Here is a 22244-nt window from a genome sequence, read left to right on the forward strand (position 1 = left end):
TATTGTTTTATTTTTAAGGGCTATTTAGGTAGTCAACAAACAAACCTAAAGTACCTGACACAAAAACTTGGATAAAAAAAAAGAATTATAATAATTTTTCGAAGGTTTAAATTGCTGGGGTCAAATTGACCCCAAGCATAATAGATGTGGGTACAATTTGAACATAATAGGAGGGTTAATAAAACAGTGGTTAACAATGATTTTCAACTGTACTCTGGTTGAGTTTTTAAGAAAACATCAACAAACTTTCAGATCATGGTAACGTCAGCTTTTCACTATGTCAAAGGCTACATATACACTTTGTGTAAAAATGAAATTTCAAGGCTGACTTATGACTTGTTTCAATAAAAGGAAATACATGTCTCTTTTCACAGGTCTACTCCCTCCTCCTCTCTCCTCCCCCGATTGAGCCATGGCAGCCGTGACGTCACTCGTCAAACCAGTGCATTGAGTTGAGGATAGTGAACGGCGGATAAACAGCTCCGGAGATCCCACGAAGTTCTAGGGCCCTGGAGGTACAAACTGCTTTGCATTTCCGACGCGTTTAGACCCGAACAAGGCTATTCACAGAGGGTTGCCGTATACGTGCACTCACCGTCCACCTGGCCCGAATCATCAGGAGTTATACCAAGGTAAGAGGAGGGAGGAATTCTGAACTGAGTCAAAAGTTGGTGTGGTTGATCGGGTGGTGATGATGAAGGAGCCGCGACTGTCGCTATCCGCCGTGTTTGTAGTTTACTTAATTTGTTTAACAAGAGTGAAATAATGTAGTCTAAGTGGACTCGTGTTTACAAATTATCGCTACATTGTGTCACCCGTTTTGGTCTTAAAGCGAAAAGACTATGCGAAGGGGATACTCTTTAGTCCTTGTTGCTTGCTGCTCTCGTGCGCGACCCTTTTGTTGTATAGGGTAACGTTACGGCTTTCAAGAGAATGGATGGGATGTTCATTGATGGGATGATCATTGGTGGGATGAGCATTGGACTCGCCATTCCAAGAAATCGGTGTCTCACCTATGACTGTCCTACAATAACGTACAACACCGTTTTCGACGCGGCTTTGTTTGCGCTTTCTCATGGCATTGTGTAGTCTTGACTACGCTATAAGACATGAATTCAACCTTCAACCAAACGACGGTTAACCTATTCGTTAATGGGTCTAGCCTTTGTCATTTGAAATCGCCTACCGCTGGTTTATGCTTGCACAGCACTGACACATGTCGCCTCCGTTGATATCATATTCGTTACATTGTTTTAGAGGCACAACCCAGTAGCTCACGGTATTCAAACTCGGTAACCCATTTCTGTACGTGTGTTGTAATATTGAGTTAGGTTTTCTGACTAGATTTGAGTGCTTGTTGCGAATATTTGAAAATACCATGTCGTAGAATAAAGTGTCCATATTTATTGTACAATGGAAGTTAGTGCAAGCCCTTTGGCAACCTGTAACCTATGTACAATTAGGCTATGTTTTTGAAAACCTGCACTATTGTTCAACTTAAGCCTTTTTTTCACATATTTCAGTTAAGCAGACTTACAGGGCCCTATGTTCAAGGCCACAGACACTATTCAGTCAGAATTATTGTGGTTTTTAAAAGCTCTTAAAAGCTCTTTTGGGTGATTTTATCTGATTTGCCTACAATCTTAGTCTCTGTCTCATATATTTATGTACAATGAAGCTACATTTCTCCAGACCAACTTGGAAAATGAGGAGACGGAAGAAATCTTTTTTTCTTCTTTTTTTCTGACACACCTTGACTGTGGGACCACGCCCCCCCCCCCCCCCCCCCCCCCCACCCCCCATGCACCACGGTCTGCTCCCGCCGCAATGCCAAGCATGTCAGGCATGAGGTCTAACCGATGGTGCTTGGTTTGGTCATAACCACTTTGCTAGACACCCCTGTGTTTTCTGCTACTTATGCCCTCTCATCTGAGTTTTCATCCTCGTACAAAGGGATCCCCACCCTCCTCAGCCTCTTGGGCTTTGCCTGTATGAGGGCTGCATGAGTTGGGTTAACTGTAGTTTTTCCACTGATATGTCAGACATGCTGCAATTCATGTGGCTCAGGTTGAACCAGACTGCTTGAAAGAAATGTTTTGCATTTAAGTACCAGATGACCGTAAGTTAGCTGTTCAAATGTGTGTTTTGTTGTACAGTGGATCCAAGCACCATGGTGAAATACAGAGACTAAAACAGGTAACACAGTGATTGCTGTGAAGCCTTGCCTTTGTGAATATTTTATAGCTGGTGAACAAAACGGGTAACAGTAGGTCATTAATTTCCCCTTGTTTTTGGAGCGTAGCAAATATGCCCACTCAAGCACAGGAAGAGCCAGTCGTGTCCTTGACATCACCTTCAGTTGCCGCCTTCCTTTGCCTTGGATTCCATCCAACCATGTCAACCATATAAGTACCCCACCTCTCCCAGCAGAGTTTAGATTCAGTATGGCCCTCCATTACTACGCCTGGCATTCTCCAATGTCACTGATCTCCCTTCTACAATCTGGCTGCTCACTTGGACGAGGCCTCTGGAATTTGTTGTGTACACTCTGACCCCTTCGCTACCAGTCACCAATTTTTAAACAAAGAGCTGCAAAGAGCTCTCTCTGGGTCTGCTCTCTCTCTCTCTCTCTCTCTCTCTCTCTCTCCCTTCCTTCTCCTTCCCGCCCCCCTTTCTCTTTCTCTCTTTCTCTCCCTCCCTCTCTCCCTTCCTTCTCTTTCTCGCCCTCTCTTTCTCTTTCTCTCTCTCTCTCTCCCTCCCTCTCTCTTTCTCTCCCTCTCTCGCTCTCCCTCTCTCTTTCTCTCACCCTCTCTATTTCTCACTCACTCACCCCCTTTCTCTTTGTATCTCTCCGTCTCTATCTCTCTCTGTGTATGCAGGGCTCTCTTCCTTGGCCCAGTAAGGCTGCAGAGGGTCGCTGTACATTTATCTCTGTCTGTGTGAATTCCATAAGTTGTGTTCTACTCCCAAAGTATGAACTAGCTGTAGCAGACACTGAAATTAAACCGGATGCTGTGTTGGTGTTGCTGCCAACAAGAATGATGAATGGCAACAAGGAACAAGGAGCAAGGAAGTTGTGGAGTATTTTATGTGCGACAGTCCTTCTCTCTCTTTGTCTCTCTCCCTCTCTATCTCTCTCTCTGTCCCTATATGTGTACATCTCTCCCCTGTCATCTCCTCCAGACCATCTCCAATTCCAAGGTTTGCTCAGAAGTATGACCTAAATACACTTGAGATTCTCTATAAAAGGGTATAATTACAGTGTTTATGGGCTTGGCGAGGTCTCGCAAGTGCCGGTCACAGTTTGAGTTTCTGCTGCGGCTTTTTCCTGCGTATTTGTAAATGTATTGCTTTCTCACATGTCCGTGGTCATCATGGTTAGCCATCGCTACATAGTTGAATATCTTGCTTTAAATGGTGATCTCTGTTTTTAGTACCAGATGATGTAAGCAGTGTTGCTAAACGGTGGCTGGAAAAGTGCTCCGTTTCAGATCCCCCCCCCCCCTCGAGGATCACTGAGTTTACAGATGCATGTCTCTGTCATCTGCAGTATTTGTTAGGAAAGTAGAGGAGGGAAATGCCAACGATGGTTAGCGAGTTTTACATCCAGTAATTGAAGAAAAAAGCAGAACGTCTCGCCACACAACAAATGTCCCGGGAATGATTGGGGGGGGGGGGGGGTGGGGTGGGTTGGCAAGGTAAAGCATGAGAACGAAAGTGGGCAATAAAAGTAGAAAGAGAGAGAGTGAAGAAACAAACAGAAGAATGATAGAAAGAAAGGCAGCAATTCATAGAGAGATGGAGAGAGCCCAGTCCCACTCATAGATGGATGGAAGGTGAGGGTATGAGCCGTTCTGTCATATGACTGCATGAGGACGAGAGGCCCAGGCATTAGCCTGAATCTTATCATCTCTAATCTGCCACCATGAACCAGACAGCAGCCACATTGATTGGAGCGACCTTTAAACAGAGCTGCCCTCTGACCCAGGAAGAGAAAGGAGCTTTAGTTCTACATGTGCGCCATGTTGATGCACTCTCATTGTTTGCTAGTGAATTGTAGTGTGCGTCGGAGGCTATTTGTATGAGGGATATATTTTGGACATAATTTGGCGGGCGCTCTCGAGCAGATGCACGTGGATCTGTGTGCCTGTTTGCGTAGGTGGGTGAGATTTTTGTGTGTAGGCTGCAGGTTTGTTTTTGTTTCTATGGAAAAATACATCAGGTTAACATGTATCTCATTATTGTGTTGTGGTAGATACATTCTCACTTTCAGTTTATCACTTTCCAGCACGACACCATTAGCCACTGACAAGTTAGACATGGAGGATATACCTACATTTCTGTCGGACACACATTAGAAACTGTGACTTTGTGCCACCAGATGAGGGAATTAGAAGCTGCTTAGCTGAAAAGGCCTTCTGTGGGGCAGGGTAGTCCTGGGGGAATTGACCAGTGCTTTGTCCCTTGGCTGAACTGAACTGCAGTCCCATGTGTTTGCTGTTGTTTAACAGTGACAGTGCTCAGCACACCAAACACACACACACACACACACACACACACACACACACACACACACACACACACACACACACACACACACTTTCTCTCTTCCTTTTCATTTACTTCATATTCATTTGCAGCAGTTTTTTTCCTCTTCTGCCTCCTTCCTCTGTCCCTTTCATGATCCTCTCCATTTCGCTCTCCTGTATCCTTCTCCTCCTCCTTGACCCTGAGAAACTGATACACACACACACACACACACACACACACACACACACACACACACACACACACACACACACACACACACACACACACACACACACACACACTGCAGACTCTGCTGGGCTTCTGGACCTAATCTCCTATCCCCTTTGAGGGAGGGATGTTAAGTTTGTCTCTCTCTCTCTTTTTTTTCTCTCTCCTTCCTTCCCTCTCTTTCTCTCTCTCTCTCTCGTTATCTATTTTTTTCTTTGTTACACTCATGCTTTCTGTTTTTCCTTCCCTCTTTGTCAGTGTCCCAGCCTTAGGCTTTGTTTCCACAACCCAACACATGTCTGTGCATAGTAGAGTGAATGAAGGTATAGTGAGGAAATCAAACAAAGAGGGCACTGGTGAGTAGCACACCACACACACACGGGTGCCGCGCACGCACGCACGCACACACACACACACACACACACACACACACACACACACACACACACACACACACAGAGACACACACACACACACACACACACACACACACACACAGAGACACACACACACACACACACACACACACACACACAGAGACACACACACACACACACACACACACACACACACACACACACAGAGACACACACACACACACACACACACACACACACAGACACACACACACACACACACACACACACACACACACACACACACACACAGAGACACAACAAACACACACACACACACACTCACTCACTCACTCATATAATCACTCGGATTTTCATGGCCGTGTGGGCCCATTCATTTATTTTGGAGTCATAAACACCTGGAGCTGTGGCTTGTTGCAGAATAATTAAGGGTCGATAGCACTCTTGTGCCTCACTCCTGCTGCCCGGCTAAGACGTCTCCCAGAGATAGCCACTCTGGTGTGGGGTGGCGTGAGACGAGAGGCTGAAACTCAACACTGCTTCCCCGCCATCTCACCCCCCCTCCAACCACCCCACACACTTAAGGACCATCACCACCCTGCTGCCTCATATACGAGAGAGACTCATGGGCTTGGATTCAATTTCCTTAAAAACCGAAGTGGAGTTCAAATGCAGAAACGCCCTTCACAGTATAGGCCTCCACCTCTGCTTACTCAAGCTCTCTTATGCCTGTTGTATTGACTGAGACAACAACTGCAACTTGACCTACTCTTTATATTTTCCTATATGGCCTTGTTGTCATCAGGCCCGTGTTGCAAACACATTTGACGATTTACCCCTACACTGTTGTGTTTATCTAGGCATTAGTCTGATTGAAGCTTTCACATGGGTGGCTCGACCAAAGGTAATGGTGACCTTAATCATCGCAGGGGTGATGTTTACAAGAGCCCTGTTGTAACCCAATGATTCACTGAGAGTCACTTTACCAAGTCAAATTCCTTGTTTGTGCAAACTTACTTGGCCAATAAAACCTGATTCTGATTCTGATTCTGATTCTGATTCGGATCTGTCATCACAATGTTAGAGAGACAGGAGTGATTGAATGAGTGGAGAGAGGTAAGGGATGGAACTGATAAGAGTCGAAGCAGGGAGCTGTGGGTGGGGGTTGGCAGGGTGTGTGTGTGTGTGTGTGTGTGTGTGTGTGTGTGTGTGTGTGTGTGTGTGTGTGTGTGTGTGTGTGTGTGTGTGTGTGGGGGGGGGGGGGGGGTTGTGTTGTGTTGTGTTGTGTTGGAAGCCTGGCAGAGACGGAGAAAAGACGTCTGCCTCTCAGGCTGCAACTGCCACAATGAATGTGCCAGTCGAGGGGCGGTGTTGGTTTGCCTTTCATTGCCATGGAGCTTATTCGTAGGAAAGTGTTGGCGGAGTCCGTTTCTCTCTAATTAATTTGATTAAGCTGGTCCCCCTCCCGCATTTGCCCAGTACAGCATGTGCTGACCAAGTAGATGTGAAAGAAAAATGTTGTTCATCTATCAGCCTGTTACATTTTTGACACTGTCACCACAGAATATACTAAGCTAACATGTGTTTTGTTTCAATGTTGAGCCCTGATCTGAAAATCAGGTCAACGTTGCTGAATGTGTCTAGACTTGAAATCGAACGTTCACTTTATGCAGGATGAGGATTAGTTAGAAATGCAAACAGCCCGTGAAACATTATTGCGCAAGGGAATGCGGTCTGGAGTTGCATTTTGCCTGAGAACAGTAAGTACAGTTTACCTACGGAAGCCACCTTGCTAACGGGGGGTGCTAGTGCTGTGATGTAACGGCTTTGACTTTAACCTTCCCATTCATCGAGACCTTTGAACAAGGGCTGGGTTATGGCTACACAGGTATTAGCTGTTGCAATGTATCGTGTAGCTGCCAAGGCAAGGCTACACCCAGATTGAATTCTGTTCTGGTCATTTCTTGGATGAAACGAATCTTGCCGTGCTACAGACCTGCCAATAAGAATTTCAGCCTACCAACTGCCTTCAGATTCTGTTGAGATAATGTTGAGATATGCCAAGATACGCGATGCCTTCCTGCTTTTTCCTTTCATCCTTCCCTTTCCTTCCTCTCCACCATCCCTCATTTTCTCTCTCTCTCTGAAAGCATCCTCTCCCCTCTCTGCTCCTTAACCATTATTCCATTCCCTGCCCCCTCCACTGCAATCACCCCTGCTCCTCCATCCCTTTCCCCTTCCCACCGTGTCCAGCTCCCTCTCAATCGCTCTAACCCCCCTCCCCCTTTTTGTCTTTGTCTAACCTGTAAACCAAGCCTCATCACTTATCCTCTGGAAAGTGCCCGTTTCGTTGGATTGCCCTGTAAAAACCTGCATGGGGGTTTGTTTGTTGTTTTCTGTTGCCTGGTCATGGCCAAGGCTGTGTTTAGCTGTGACCTCTCTCAGGCGTGTCTTTTAGCCGTGTGGATTATGATGGCTTTTACAGTCGAAGGTCTTCTCTGTGTCTTAGGTAGTCAGTCTTCTGAACCGCGAGTCTTGGCGCACCGGCCGCATTTAACGGCAGCCACGGGAGGATATGCATGGCTCAGTGGCACAGGGTGTCTGTTAAGGTCAGGCTGAGAAGAAGCCAGCTGCAGTGAATGGAACCAGGGTAATTGGCAAGCTGCTTGCACACACACAAACGAGCACACACACACACACACACACACACACACACACACACACGAGCACACAACCCTTTTTCTTAGTGTGTGCTTAGTCGCTGTCACACTCCCAGTGTCCCTCTTCAGGGTCTTCCCCATTTTCCTTGGAAATTGGCTACGTGTGTGTGTGGGGGTGTGTGTGGGTGTCTTTGGCCAGGGCTGTGAAATCACTTGTATTGCTGAGGGTGCAATAGAGGCAGTTTTATTTATGAGCCGAGGGGTTTTCAAGGGTGAAGATACATGGAGGTCAGCGCATGGGATGTACTTAAAGACATAGAGGGAAAACACACACTCTCACACACACACACACACACACACACACACACACGCACACAGTGCACACACACACGCACACAGTGCACACGCACACACACACACACACACACATACACACACACACACACACACACATACACACACACAGTGCGCGTCTGCTCCCTCACCATGCTGCCATGTAAAGATGTGATGATTAAGCTGTGTGTCAGTGGGTGTTTGGAAGGGTGCCATGGACCAATCCTTGTGCCGGGTGAATCTGGGCAAGGAATTGCCTTATGTTTAATTACTCAGACGCAGAGCTGCAAGTGTGTGTATTTCTGTTTGTTTCCACACGGACAAATGTCAGTTGTAATCGGTAGGTGTGCATGCCTGTGAGTGTGTACATTTGCATGTGTCTAGATACAGCACAATACAGTATTATTACATCAGCTAATCATATTCCAGCAGATGCCATTGTATTTGTTAGTTAGGCGACTGGTTAGGTGACTGGTTTGGTGACTGGTAATATGCACAGGAACTTGTGGCTAGGGAGGAAGGCAGAGGTGGAAAGAGAGGGATGGGAAACTGGAAAAGGTTGAAGGGGGGAGGGGAGAGAGGGCAGCGAGGAAAGGAAAACCGTGTGTGTGTGTGTGTGTGTGACGGCTAATGCGTGACCCGACCTGAACTAGCCTTGCTGGGTGGTTGGTTTGTGGCCGGCTGCCTTGTTTACAGAGCGAACGGCCAGTGGTGGGGCCTATGGCACTCCTTTGTTTAATGGACCTTGGACACGGACACACACACAGACACACACACATTGCGTTCAAACACTTGCATTCTGCTGCAGAGACGAGTCTGAATTTTTATCAGGCCTCCGTGTCCTTGTGTTTTACAACACACACACACACACACACACACACACACACACAAACACTCACACATTGTGAATTTTCCAAAGGCCTTCCTGTAAGAGGTAATTTATATTCTGCACTTTCCCTCTTTGTGTGTGTGTGTGTGTGTGTGTTGTGGCTATGTGTGTCTCATCAGGGAGTGTGGAGAGGAAGCAGGACAGGATAGCCTCTCTCCATCCCAGAGAATAGCCACCGAAATACTAAATGGTCCCTTTTGGCACAGATGACCAACTGGATTCATATTATTCATATCTGCTATACCATTCTGGATAACCACTTGCCATTCTCTCTGTGTGTGTTTCTGTCTCTCTCTTTGTGTGTGTGTGTGTGTGTGTGTGTGTGTGTGTGTGTGTGTTGTATATATGTATATGTGTGTGTTTACTGAATGGAAATTGAACCTGGGGGGTATTCCAAGGACGTGTTTTAGTGACAAACCTGGAGTTAACTCCGAGTAAGGGGTATATAGAAGAACCCTGGTCTCAAGGACATCACTTATTCCACGCAACAAAGCAGAGCCAGCATTAAAAAAATAAGAATCTCAAAAGGCTTCTTGTGGCTTGTGACATTTGTTTTATTTTTAATACATCAATGCCAAACACAAAGTCCTCAAGTGATGAAAGTCACGGAGGAAAGGAAAGGAAAGGAGAGAAGAGAAGAGGAGATGGGTGTTAGAGGGGTGTTATTTTAACCATTCTAGAACCCTCTTTTGGCTGGATTGCCTCAAAGGGGAATAGTCTGCTGCCTGTGCGTTTTGATGTAAGTGTTGACGTGCTGTTGCTTGACCGTGACTGCGTTAGAACGAACTGTATAAGCACGCCATTCTGTCGCCGCCAATGCCTCCATCGCCTTCCTGTCCACATGTCAGTGAAGAGAGAGCCAGTCCTTTTTTTGCAAAGCTCCTCTTGCTGCTTGCATTCTTTCCCACTGTTTACACAGGAAGTGATGTCCTCTTTGACCTGGTCATTTCCTTGACAAGTGTTGTGTTTGTCCATTTGGTCAAGTGTCACATTCCATCGGGCCGGACATCAAAGCCAACTTGCACAGCCCAACTGTTTCTACACTCTTTTTGCATATCTCTTTTCCATCTCTCTTTCTCACCCTCTCTCTCTATTTGTCTTTCACACACACACACACACACACACACACATTCTCCTTCACTGCCTCTTCCACTTGACACGCCGAGGCTGCTCGTCTCTTTAGGATTTGAAATAATTTGTCAAAACCAGCGACTGTTTGGCGTGCTTACACTGATGTTTGCTCAGGGCTCCTCGTAGGACTTCATCTATCATCCTCCAAGTGTTGTTTTGTTCTCTGTTTGCCAGTCAGATTAGTGGACCCAGACGTCCTCCGTCACACTCAGACTCAGGCTCTGTCAGTGATGTGTGGAAGACTGGGCGAGCTACCAGAGTTCTTCCTCTTGCTGCATTCCATGGAATGTGGGGTCAAGAGATTTGTACCATTGATGGTGCTTGTGCTAGTGGGGTTGAGTGGAGTTTGGGGTTTAACTGGAGTTAAGTTGGTGGTGCTGTTGGAAGTAGAGTTGAGTTGGTGGTGGTGTTGTTCAGTTGTGTTGGTGTTGTTGAGTTGTGTTGGTGTTGTTGTTGAGTTGTGTTGGTGTTGTTGTTGAGTTGTGTTGGTGTTGTGGTTGTCTGTGTTCAGGTTCTCTTGACATATATCTCATTCACATATGACATCTGCAACAATGTCAGACAAACAAACAATCCCTAATTGATGATGAATTGCCATTCCCACCGTGCCGTGCCCGCATAAAACAGAACGATATAGTGAGCGCTAGCCTCCCCGAGACGAAAGTAGTAAAAGTGCCGTTCTTGAAGATTGAAATCAATCTTGTGGCACTCATTCCCTCTGGAGCCATAGCAGAAGATTGCCGTTAATGTTACTAGGTCGCCAGGGGACAGATGAACAGCTCGACTTTGCCGTATCAGCAACATCAGCTCCCATTCCCGCTTGACGCTAATACGGTTAATTAGCATCATAAAAACGTCTTTCAATGTGACTGGGAATTGGGCCTTAATGTTATTGATGTGGGGTGTTGGTGTTGTGGTTGTAGGTGTCCTTGTGGTCTTGAGCTGGTGTTCTTGAGGGGATTGAGGTGACAGCTGCTAAGCAGAGGCCCCTGACTGAGACAGACAGGCGGGTTTTAGAGGGGAGTTTAAGGGGATCAGCGCTGGAGGAGGATTCTTGGGATCTCCACACCGTCTCCAAGACAACACAGAGCAGGAGGTCGAGTCAGGACTACCCGTATGGTGATGAGGACGTGTGTGTGTGTGTGTGAGTTTAGGGTGGGGTCGAATTTCTCTTGTTGATGCTCTGCCAGTGTGATTCTCTCTTTTCACAGAAGTTTCTGCAGGTCTTGAGCAGTGGGCTGAATGATGAAAGGCCACACGTACAAACACTCACACACACACGTACAAACACTGACAGACACACACACTCACACACACACGTACAAATACTGACACACACACACAGAAAAAGAGAGCGCAAGAGAGAGGGGGGCTATAGAGATAATATCAGAATTGTCAGAAACTGGGAGACAGATTGCACACAGAGACAAAGCTACCAGTTGTTTAAGAGACTGAGAGATCCTGACAGAGACGGATGACGGTAAGAAAGAGGAGGGGGTCAAGGAGGGAGGCCAGACCCCGTAGAAAGACTAAAAGCAGCAGGAGGTGGAGGGGGCATTGGTGAGGGGGGTGACTGCAGAGGATGTGGGAAGTGCTGTGTCAGCAGGTAAGCGCAGCTCCCTCAGCCAAGCCCTGGTGGCAGCAGGCTGGGAGAGGCATCTCTTCCCCTGCTCCCCCTGACGCACTGGAACCATAACTCGGGCCTGAGCTGTCAGACTTGTCACCACCCCTGTCTTCCTGTCAACACCCAAAGCCCCAACCCCCCCACCCCACCCCACCCCACCCCCTCACACACACAGTGAGCCAGGGCAGCTCGGAGATAAACTGCTCCACAGGGGGACCCCCTGGAATCCCTGAGGAGAACACAAATACGGTCTTTCTCCGCTAAAGATTGCACCAATGATGCCTTGGAATGGGAAATGATAAAATACCAACCAAAACTGTTTTCTTGACCTCTACACACTCAGGTTTGTCATTGTGCTTGGCTAACACCGTAGATGTTCCTCAGATATTGCCAAATAATAGCAAAAGCAGCCTGCTTGTCTGAATGCCTATGTGAGAAAAGCCTTTCTGCTTTCAATGAAAATGCAATATGACTATCACATATTCCTCTAGCTAGCAGAATGAATTGGCATAGTTGAGCTCACTGTTCAGTTTAATCATGTTTACCCAAGAGGGAGAGACTTGCTCTCCTGGGCATTGTGACAGACGAGTGAGTGATGTATCAGTGAAAAAACTCGAGTTGATGAAAGTGCCAGAATTTCAATAGTGTGTGATGTGGTTTAACTGAATGTGTCCTAAAGCCCTTATTCTGCTGAGTGATATATGTACAGTCAAAACGACTTCAGAAAAAATTGTGCAATAATGGGGATTAGGTGTGTGTGGGTGTGGGTGTGGGTGTGGGTGTGGGTGTGGGTGTGGTCAGGCAAGGCAAGGCAAGGCAAAGCAGAGCAAAGCAAAGAAAATAATATATGTGTAACAATGAATGTAAATTGTGTAAACCTGAAGAAGCTAAGGTGGAAAAAGGGGTTCTGTTCTCATGTTCACATCATAAGCAGTGAAATCTGAGGAGAACCTGTCATAGGCCTCATGACTGTAGGGTGAACCAGAGATTATCATCCTCTTTACGGCCATATATTTACCCTCAGCCTGCATAGCCTATACAGATTGAAGTGATTGTTCCAGGATTAGAAAATTCACAGACACAGACACAGACACAGACACAGACACAGACACAGACACAGACACAGACACAGACACAGACACAGACACAGACACAGACACAGACACAGACACAGACACAGACACAGACACAGACACAGACACAGACACAGACACAGACACAGACACAGACACAGACACAGACACAGACACAGACACACTTTCTCTCTCTTTCTCTCTCTTTCTCTCTCTTTCTCTCTCTTTCTCTCTCTTTCTCTCTCTTTCTCTCTCTTTCTCTCTCTTTCTCAGACATATATAAGAGTATTAGGAGTGAGCCTGGCTCTGGATTAAAGCGAGGGGGGGGGGGGGGCTTGGCGCAGGTCTGTGGTGTGCTGCTGGCCCAACCTATTAAAGAAATTACCCACATGTCTGCTCACCGTGGCCAGATTATGGACGACATGCTCAGCCAGGGATGCACGGCCAGTAATGAGAAAGAACGAGGGAGAGAGAAAAAGAGATGGAGGGAGGGAGGGAGGGAGGGAGAGAAGGATTGAAGGATTGAAGAGACTCTCCATATGGACCTCTCACAGGGGCATTTCTCCCTCGGTCCTAACGAGGGGAATGAAGCGATGTTGACATTTTCTTGTCTGTCCGCTGTCCGTCACGAGCTATCGGAATGCTGAACTGTGACGAGTAGCTTCCACCAACATCTCTCTCGGGTGATTGTGTATGCATGTGTGTGTGCATGGCTCAAGTGTGTGCACTCGTTTGTGTGTTTGTCTGTGTGCAATCGTGTGTGTGTCTGCTAGTTTGTGCGTGTATTCGTGTATGTTTGGGTGTGTGTCTTCTGTGTCAAATCATGTGAAGCCGTTGCTTCATTGTGCATCCACTTGTGTGGGAGTTGACTCAAGCTATGTTTGTGTGTGTGTGTGGGTGGGCGGGCGGGCGCTCATGTTTCCTGACCCATGATGAAATGGTGGTGGCTGGTTACTGCTATTGTCGGTCTCAGCCCTGTGACGGCACGGATCCCTGCTCAGCTGCCTCCCGCCTGGTGGGATGACCTTTTAAACACGGCTGCCATACCGCCGCAGAGTCTCAACCCCCCGCACTCTCCCCCTCCCAGACACACACACACACACACACACACACACACACACACACTCGCACTAAACCCACACACACTTTCTACACAACTCCCCTGGCTGTGTCACCCTCCCACCCCCCCAGAATCCCTTTGGCTTTCCCCACTGAAACCTCCAGATGCGAGGAGGCCAACGAGGGCAGACCTCCTAGCCACGGCGAGCCCAGGGAGGTGTGCCGTGCGTGCGACTTAGCATGGCCCTCACGTCCCTTCTCCCTGTAAACAGATGTGTGCTGGAGACCGGGGGAGTGCCCGTGGCAATTGCAGGCATCTTTTTCCAGAGCATCACATGGAATAATCTTCCCCTCTAATCTTCCTGATTACTGAACACTGACTTATGCGGCTGCTGCTTCAGACGCTGTAGTTTGTTTGTTTCTTTTTTATATCTCTCTTATCTGCCTCTTTTTTTTAATTTATTTTTAATTTTTTTCTTACTTTCTTATTTTCATCCCGTGGGTATGTGTTCATAATCTTGTGCTCACATCTAAGTCCTCTATGGCGTTGTAATGGCCCCTCTTGTCTCTTTAGATGCAGGAGGAGAAGAAAGAGGAGTGGGAATTTGTTTGCGTTAATGTAGCAGCATGCTAATTAACTGCTGTGCTTTTATGGCCGGTGAAGGAATCGTACATGAGAAAACGACCGAGTGGGTCTGGTGGGGTGGTGCGGGGTGGAGAACGAGAAGGGAATATTGAAGGTTAGTGTGTGTGTGGGGTGTTGTTAACTTTGTGCTTCGTACTGTGTCATTTTGGGCATGGGATTTGCATACAACTTGCGTAGCCTTTATGAGAGAGGAGGGATGAGGATCGTGGTTGACTGGGTCTGTGTCTGTGTGTGTGTGTGTGTGTGTGTGTGTGTGTGTGTAGATTGCTGGAAGCTAGAGAGTATATGCCGATATCCTGGCAGTGGTCTTGTCGGAGGGAAGAGGAAGAAGCTAGCACCCCATAGACAGCCCGAGGGGTGTGCTTGTTAGCGCGAGCTCACACTCCTCTGGGAGAAATCCCAGCACACCACAGCCCTCCCCACCGCCCTCCACCACCACTACTCCCAACCCCACCCTAAACGCCCCCAGCAACTCCACTGTTGCTCTTCTCCCTCTCTTAAGCCCTTGTTGCTGACTGTTGTGCTACATATAGCAGACCATATTGAGGAAGTGTCTGCACGCCTTGTTTTTACATTGTGCCTCTCAAACAGCACACACAATGGCAGATCCTTCTCTGTTGGCACTTCCATCTCAATGTGCATGGAGTTAAAGGTACAGTCTGTGATTCTAATCCAAAACACTTTTTGTCGATTTACAGTCATCTAGGTCACGGTCATCTAGCTGTCGGTTCAGTGTGTGTGCACTCAAAAAACTGTCTGTACACAGTCCTGGCTGTGTAAATGGGAAACAAACACAGTGACTCGAACCAAGCCATAAACAATACCAGCCAATCAACTCAATGCGCCAGGAGCACGGAAGTCAGTGACCGTGGTTACATGGATTCGAATAACTGCCTTAGTCGGACTGAAATCGCATTATCCGTTTCATGTAAGCACCTTAGTCGGATCGTAGTCGGACCGCACATAGTCGGACTAACACCCCTGGATAACTCGATCAGATCCAGTTGATAGTTCAACTATTGCGGCATGTAACGGTGAATTGGATAAGGAACTGGACTTTGCGTCTTTGCGCATGCTCCCTCTCTCCCTGCCAGGTCGTGACCCGGAAGACGAAAGAGGGATAAGTTGTCTCAACTGTTCATACTAATGACACGGTTTTTTATGAATATCCTGCAGACTGTCTCACAAGCTTATTCTTGTTGATTATGAACAAACATAACAGAAGAGGTCCGAAGATATGAGCACCTTTACAACCCCTCCTTAAACACGTATAAGGACGTTCCACATTTTATTTGCTTAAAACAACAGCAGTACTGTCAAATCAGCTGTCACTCGGCAATTACCTGACCAAGGTTCCATGGCAATGTTCCGAAAGCCCATTTTTCCGACAGCCCGCTGTTCCGAAATTGTGAGTACAGCAACGTGAACCACTATTGCCCACATGCACATCCCAATGAAACACAAAACCATAAACATATAAATGCCTTTATTTCACAAGCATTAACTTGAATTCAGAATATTATTATACACACATGCATTTGCATCGCGATGATACAAAAATATTTGTATGATTGCCAACGCATGCATGCTTTGTCAGTGCTTGACAAGATCTGCGTAATGTCCTGCGACAATCTGCCGGTGATTTCCTTCGCATGAGTGGTAGCCTACCCCATATTCAAAACCAGAGTAGGCTAAGTTAACAAATATTGCCTAGGAAAAGTTATATGCGTGATAGCCCGGTGAGCGTCACCGCTCTGCTGTGCAAACGAAATGCTTTGAGTGTTTTGTGCCACTTAAAATATTTCTAAATTTTGCCAGGGGGACTATTTTTCGGAATATTGAGATTTCGGAATATCGGGCTTTCGGAACACTGGGCCGTCTCCCCTGACCAATACCTGTCAAACTCGGTGATAATATTCACAACTAATTTGTCCTTCATTTTATCAAATATGATGAAATTTGGTATTGTGGCCGCGAGGCACGCGTGAGTTTAGTTGTGTTCAGTTATCTGGCGCTGAAAAAAACCACGAATAAGTACTGTCAAATCAGAAAGCAAATCAGCTGTCACTCGGCTATTACCTGACCAATACCTGTCAAACTCGGTGATACTATTCACAACTAATTTGTCCTTCATTTTATCAAATATGATGAAATGTGGTATTGTGCCCGTGAGGCAAGCGTGAGTTGAGTTTTGTTCGGTTATTTGGCGCTGCCCTCTAAAGACAGAGACGTGACAGATGGATCGAGATATTTTCCCGTAAATACCTTTACCTAAATACCTTTATAGACAACATCGATCATACACTCCCATTGCACTCAAACAACCACACTCAAACGAGGAGATATTGTATCAATTAGCCTATTATGTATTGTATTAATTGCACAGAGTTCCAGTGGCGCATGCAGCCGTACGCATTGTGCGTACCTTCTGCTACGCGAGAAGAAAAAAAAAAATATATCATGAACGCATATTTATTAAAATGGGGAAACTATAAAATCGGAGTACAGACAACTAATGCCCAGCGTTGACGATGCAGATACAGAGCTGGAAACAGCTAAATGAGTTACGCAGTGAACTTTATCAAGCCCTGGAAAGTTCGGCAAATTTCTACCCAAACATTCATTGCGTCCTGAAGGTCTTGTATCTATCTACGAAAAGACTGACTGGACTTGCTCTCATGAATATTCACACAGATTTGGAAATCGACAGCGAAGAAGTACTAAAACAATTTGATGCAACTGGCAGAAGGGCAATGCGTTTAGGCTGTAACCCATTATTTGCGCGCGTGTCTGAATGTGCGTGCGTTTCTCTCGCCTTTTATCTTTCACCTTTGAATAATGTAACTTATAAACACATCGGCCCGGCAGAAACAAACAAACAAACAAACAAACAACCCAAGAGGCAACACGCATTTCTGGACCGATGAACAGACGCGATTCATGCTCAATCAACTGTTGTTGTTAATGGTGGTGGTGAAGAGGTCAAGCGGAAAGGGCTGTATCACCACTAGTTGTAATGAAAACAGCGCCACCTATCGTATCGGATATGACATGCTTTCGGCCAATGATTCGATTTATTCACTGCCATGTATATTGGGATAATAGCACCTACCCTCGAAAGAAAGCATAGTCCGACTAAGCAAAGATTCGAATTATACCATCATGTAAACACACTGAGTGTTTCAGTTTGATTGGCCGTTGAGCTCAAATATGAACAACCTTTTGCCAGAATCAGGCTCTACCTTTAAGTTACTAGTAATTTTTTTCCCTAGCAGGCTGCTGACAGAGATGATATAATACAAATGTGTGTGTCTGTATGTGTATGTGTGTGTGTGTGTGTGTGTGTGTGTGTGAGTGAGTGTGAGTGTGAGTGTGAGAGAGAGGGGCAGATGCAGCTGGAGAGTGCCTAAAACGAGTGATGTAATTTGTTGTGTAATGACAGGGTTGGTGTTTTTGTGAATGTTTAATCATCCGGTGATGCCACAGTCAGATGCTGTTTATTTGGGAATTTCAGCAGAGGCGGGCGGGGCGGGGCGGGGGAGGGGGGGGGTGTTGCCTCACAGATGACTGGATGGAGGCCGGCGGCATCCCAAACACAGGCTCAAAGGGACCGCACAGTGAACAGTGTCATACTGATGTGGGGAGCTACCAGTGGGTAGCAAAGCAAGACCATCAGTGTATGAGCATCAAGGGGGGAGGGGGGGGGGGGGGGAAGTTATGCTTCAGCAGTCTTAGTCAGTTAATGACACTTGACTATGTGTCTATGAATCCTACGTGTCCTGTGAAAGAACATTGAGGGAACAGATCCACTTGGCTGCCTCAACTTGTCTGCCAATTGTCTCAGTTCTCATGATGGTGATGACTTGTCTGCCAATGTTCTCGTGTTCTCATGATGGCAATGACTGTCGTGATTTATACTCATGCTGACAAAGTTCTTACTCCCTCCCTCTCTCTCTCTCCACAAGGTTGTCGAATTCGTCAGAGGTCTTGGCCCACCCCATACAGACAGGCCTGGCTCTGTGCTAGGTGAAGCTAACCAGTGTGCTCACACTCACAGTGAAATTAGCCCCAGGCTCCGGCAGCGCTCACGCTGGCCCCACACTTCAGCTGGGTTTTTAACAGGTGCTCCGCATGGGTTGAACTTGTGGCAGATTGTGTCTGTGTCTGTGTCTGTGTCTGTGTCTGTGTCTGTGTCTGTGTCTGTGTGTGTGTGTGTGTACGTGTGTGTGTTTGCACTGGTTAAATCCACCGATCGGCACTCAGGGGCCACGTGGCTCCCTCCACAGACCACGCTTAGGCCCTGTAGCCAGAGGAGGGGCCCTCCACATGAAAGTGGGGCCAGAGAAGGGGCCCTCCACATGAAGGCGGAGCCTCGCTGAATGGAGGGTTAAATGTTTGGAGGGTGGAGGGAGTAAGTCGGGGCTGGTGGGCGTCAGGCCCACAGAAGTCAAATGGGTCCGTGCGTCTCATGCTGCATGCAGGCTAACCCTTTCTGCCGTGTGCCTGCAGGCGGTTCCTTCTATGCCACTACATTTAGCTTTTTTGGCCTTGTATATGGGTTGCACTGACGCTACTGTGGTTTCCACTAGCATTTTGTGCAAAGCCCAGGCAACAATCTACCAGGTCTATGGAAAATTGTTTAAATTTAAAAAAGAATGTTAACTCTCCTTTGTCTTCATAGTTAATAGTAAACCGTTTAAAATGTACAACCAGTGCAATCAGCTTTTCGTAGACTTGCTTTATACTTCAAAAGGAAATGATCTACTCAACTCCTGTTTTTGTTCTGTTCCACGTGCTTCTGATTGATCCCACAGTAATTAGATGCTCACTTAACTTGCTGATCACGAAGAGCCTATTTACACCTTACATTAACATGTAATCTGTGTCTAAACGCCTTCTTCTCATGCATGCCTAGTTGCAAAGAGTAAACACACCCAGAACACATTGTGACCCAAATACATTGATGCTTCACACTGTGATGGCATGCGTCACAATTGGGTATATTGTGTTTGTCATGTACTGCCTATTGTGCTTGGTGTATTGTGCAAATTGCATGTTGTTCGAAATTTTATGAAATCCGATCACTGTGTATGTAACAGGGATCCGTACTATATATGACGTGAGAGCAGATTGTTATACAGGCGTTCATATCCGTAATTAGATTGCATATCATTGCACTGCACACATTGGGCTGTGTTCGGTGCCAACAGGAGTGCGCTGGGGCAGATGACACATGTAGTGTGTGAGTGTTTGAGTGGGAGCCACTACTGTTCCTGGTAGCTTACGCAGTGCGCTCGCAGCGTGGGACTCGTCCCCGTGTGCTTTCTGCTCCGTCACACTGAGCTGAGTCCCCAGTCATCAGCCTAAAGCACTGGCCTAATCCTGCCATGGCACGCTGCCCTGTTTGTTTGTTTGTGTGTTTGTGTGTGTGTGTGTGTGTGTGGCAGAGAGAGGGAGAGAGAGGGAGAGAGAGGGAGAGAGAGGGAGAGAGAGGGAGGGAAGGAAGGAGGGAGGGAGGGAGGGAGGGAGAGAGAGAGAGGACGGAAGCTTGTGGGGGGGCATGTCCGTCAATGTGCCCATCCATCTGTTAGTGTTGGATCTGCCGCACACAAGTCTTCCTTGGGGAAGTAGCCATGCACAAGGCAGGAGTTATACCTGTTCTAACTAGAACAGCACAATGTAGCCTTCACCCAGGAGACCACTATATACCCCCAACCAGCTCGCCGCTAAGCCACCTTCTGTTGAAAATAGCTGAAATATCAAGCACTCCTTCTAACACACACACACACACACACACACACACACACACACACACACACACACACACACACACACACACACACACACACACACACACTCTCCCAGGAAGCAAAATGGCTGCTCCTCAGGCGGAAACTGGCTGGTTCCCTCCACCAGAGTGGTTCTAGCCTACACAGGGGACGGGAGCTGCTGGACTCATGTTTATTCATGTGGAGCTACTCAGGGGAGTTCAGTGGATGGTCCGCATTGATAATTTTCTTCTCTTTCTTTTTTTTGTTGCTGTGAAAAGAGAAATAGGAAGCGAGAGAGGGAGGGAGAAAGAAACACACAATTAGCAGGACATGCTGGGGCTCTGTGCAAATTCGGTGCCTGTGTTTGATGTTACGCCTGTGTTGTTAGATAGCTAATTGGATCAGTTAAGGAGTGGGGTTGGAGAGGGAGGGTGGGTGACCACAAGTAGCTCTGTTGTGTTGATAGGAATGTGTGAGGCTCAACAGGATTCTCTCGATGTTTCATGGATGAGCTTGGTTGAATTATGCACGGTTAGTCGCACACTCTCTTGCGCTGTCTCTCCCACACACACACACACACACACACACACACACACACACTCTCTCTGTCTCTCCTTCTCTAAAACTCAGGAATTTAACCAAGTCAATTTAAAGAGGATTTAAAAGCTGCAGACAGTCATGTCAGTTGATGGCAATGAAGCTTCAGAGGATTCTGATCGGACGTCTCAGATTGTGGTTCTTTTTTAACAGGGAAATATGTTGATCTTGTCAAGAGGATAAGAAGAGTTGCATACGAGATCATGTTGCTCAGTACCTTTGGTTGGGCAGATTTCTAAGAGCATTGAAGTAGCCCTGGTTGACCCGACGCCCCCCCTCCCCACACACACACATCCCATGGCATACTCCATACTTACTTGCATGCATGCATACATACGCACGCACGCACGCACGCACGCACGCACGCACGCACGCACGCACGCACGCACGCACGCACGCACGCACGCACGCACGCACGCACACGGGCTCACAATCACTCAGTCTTGTCTCCCTGTGTTTTGGGATGAGGATGGAGAATGCGAGGGAGCAGCACATCAAAGCCTGTGTTTTCAGTACATTAGCCTTTCCGCTTTGGAGTTTTTTGCTTTGCTAGGAACGTATGCTCGGGGACACGCCGCCGCAGCTCCCTCCCGCGCTCTACTTGCAAGAGCCAGGAAAACAATACGAGAGAATGCAGTGTGTGTGTGTGTGTGTGTGTGTGTGTGTGTGTGTTTGTTTGTATGCTCAACAAAAGCAGACGTATTTTGAGGACTTAATTGGTGTTTTTTGAGACTGGATGGAAGGAGGAAAGGAGGACAAAGAAAGCCATAACTAGCATAGTAATGAGTCATAGTTATTCAGTGTGTGTCTGTGTGTGTTTGTGCGTGTGTGTGTGTGTGTGTGTACACTTATGCTTGTACCTGACTGTGTTTCATTCCTGCCTGTGTGTTTGGGTATGTGTACAAATGATATTCTTTTGTTAAAAGAACATTTCCACAAGATAACAAGGATTCTGACTGTGTTGTTTTGCAGAAATGTGTATCGCTGATTTCAAAAGTGTCGCAGCAGCGCATGTGGCAACTTGCCATCACACTTGTGCTCAATTATGCGGTCCAACCAGTTGGCCTGTTTGTCTCCTTTATGAACGCCACAAGCAATCTAATCTGTGACCTATGAGGTCACACCCTATGCGTTCTACGATGGCATTGCCAAAATAGGTCACTTGGCGGAGAACTCCCTCCATTTCTCTTCCCCTCTCATTTACAGTGTAAGGTCACCACCCAGCTCTGAGTCGGAGTCTAACCCAACCCACTGCATGATTTTGAAAAATGCTAAATAGTGGGCAAGGGGCTGAGAGGGGGGTGGACAGGGGAGGTGTACCAAATG

General features: G+C 47.0%; 1 protein-coding gene across 2 annotated transcripts in view; it reads left to right on the plus strand.

The window, feature by feature from the left end:
- Positions 1–394: 394 nt before the first annotated feature.
- The window catches only part of nck2a (NCK adaptor protein 2a), a 29047-nt gene continuing 7197 nt past the window's right edge, over positions 395–22244 (plus strand). Inside the window, exon 1 of one of the 2 annotated variants that reach the window (XM_042710074.1) lies at positions 395–632. The gene's annotated coding sequence lies outside the window, so the exon portion shown is untranslated. Of the gene's footprint in view, positions 633–3671; positions 4160–22244 lie in introns of those variants that run through there. The other variant, XM_042710075.1, reaches the window with a different exon arrangement.

The sequence above is a fragment of the Clupea harengus genome, chromosome 2 (assembly GCF_900700415.2).
Source record: "Clupea harengus chromosome 2, Ch_v2.0.2, whole genome shotgun sequence".
In the NCBI taxonomy this organism is placed as follows: Eukaryota; Metazoa; Chordata; class Actinopteri; order Clupeiformes; family Clupeidae; genus Clupea; species Clupea harengus.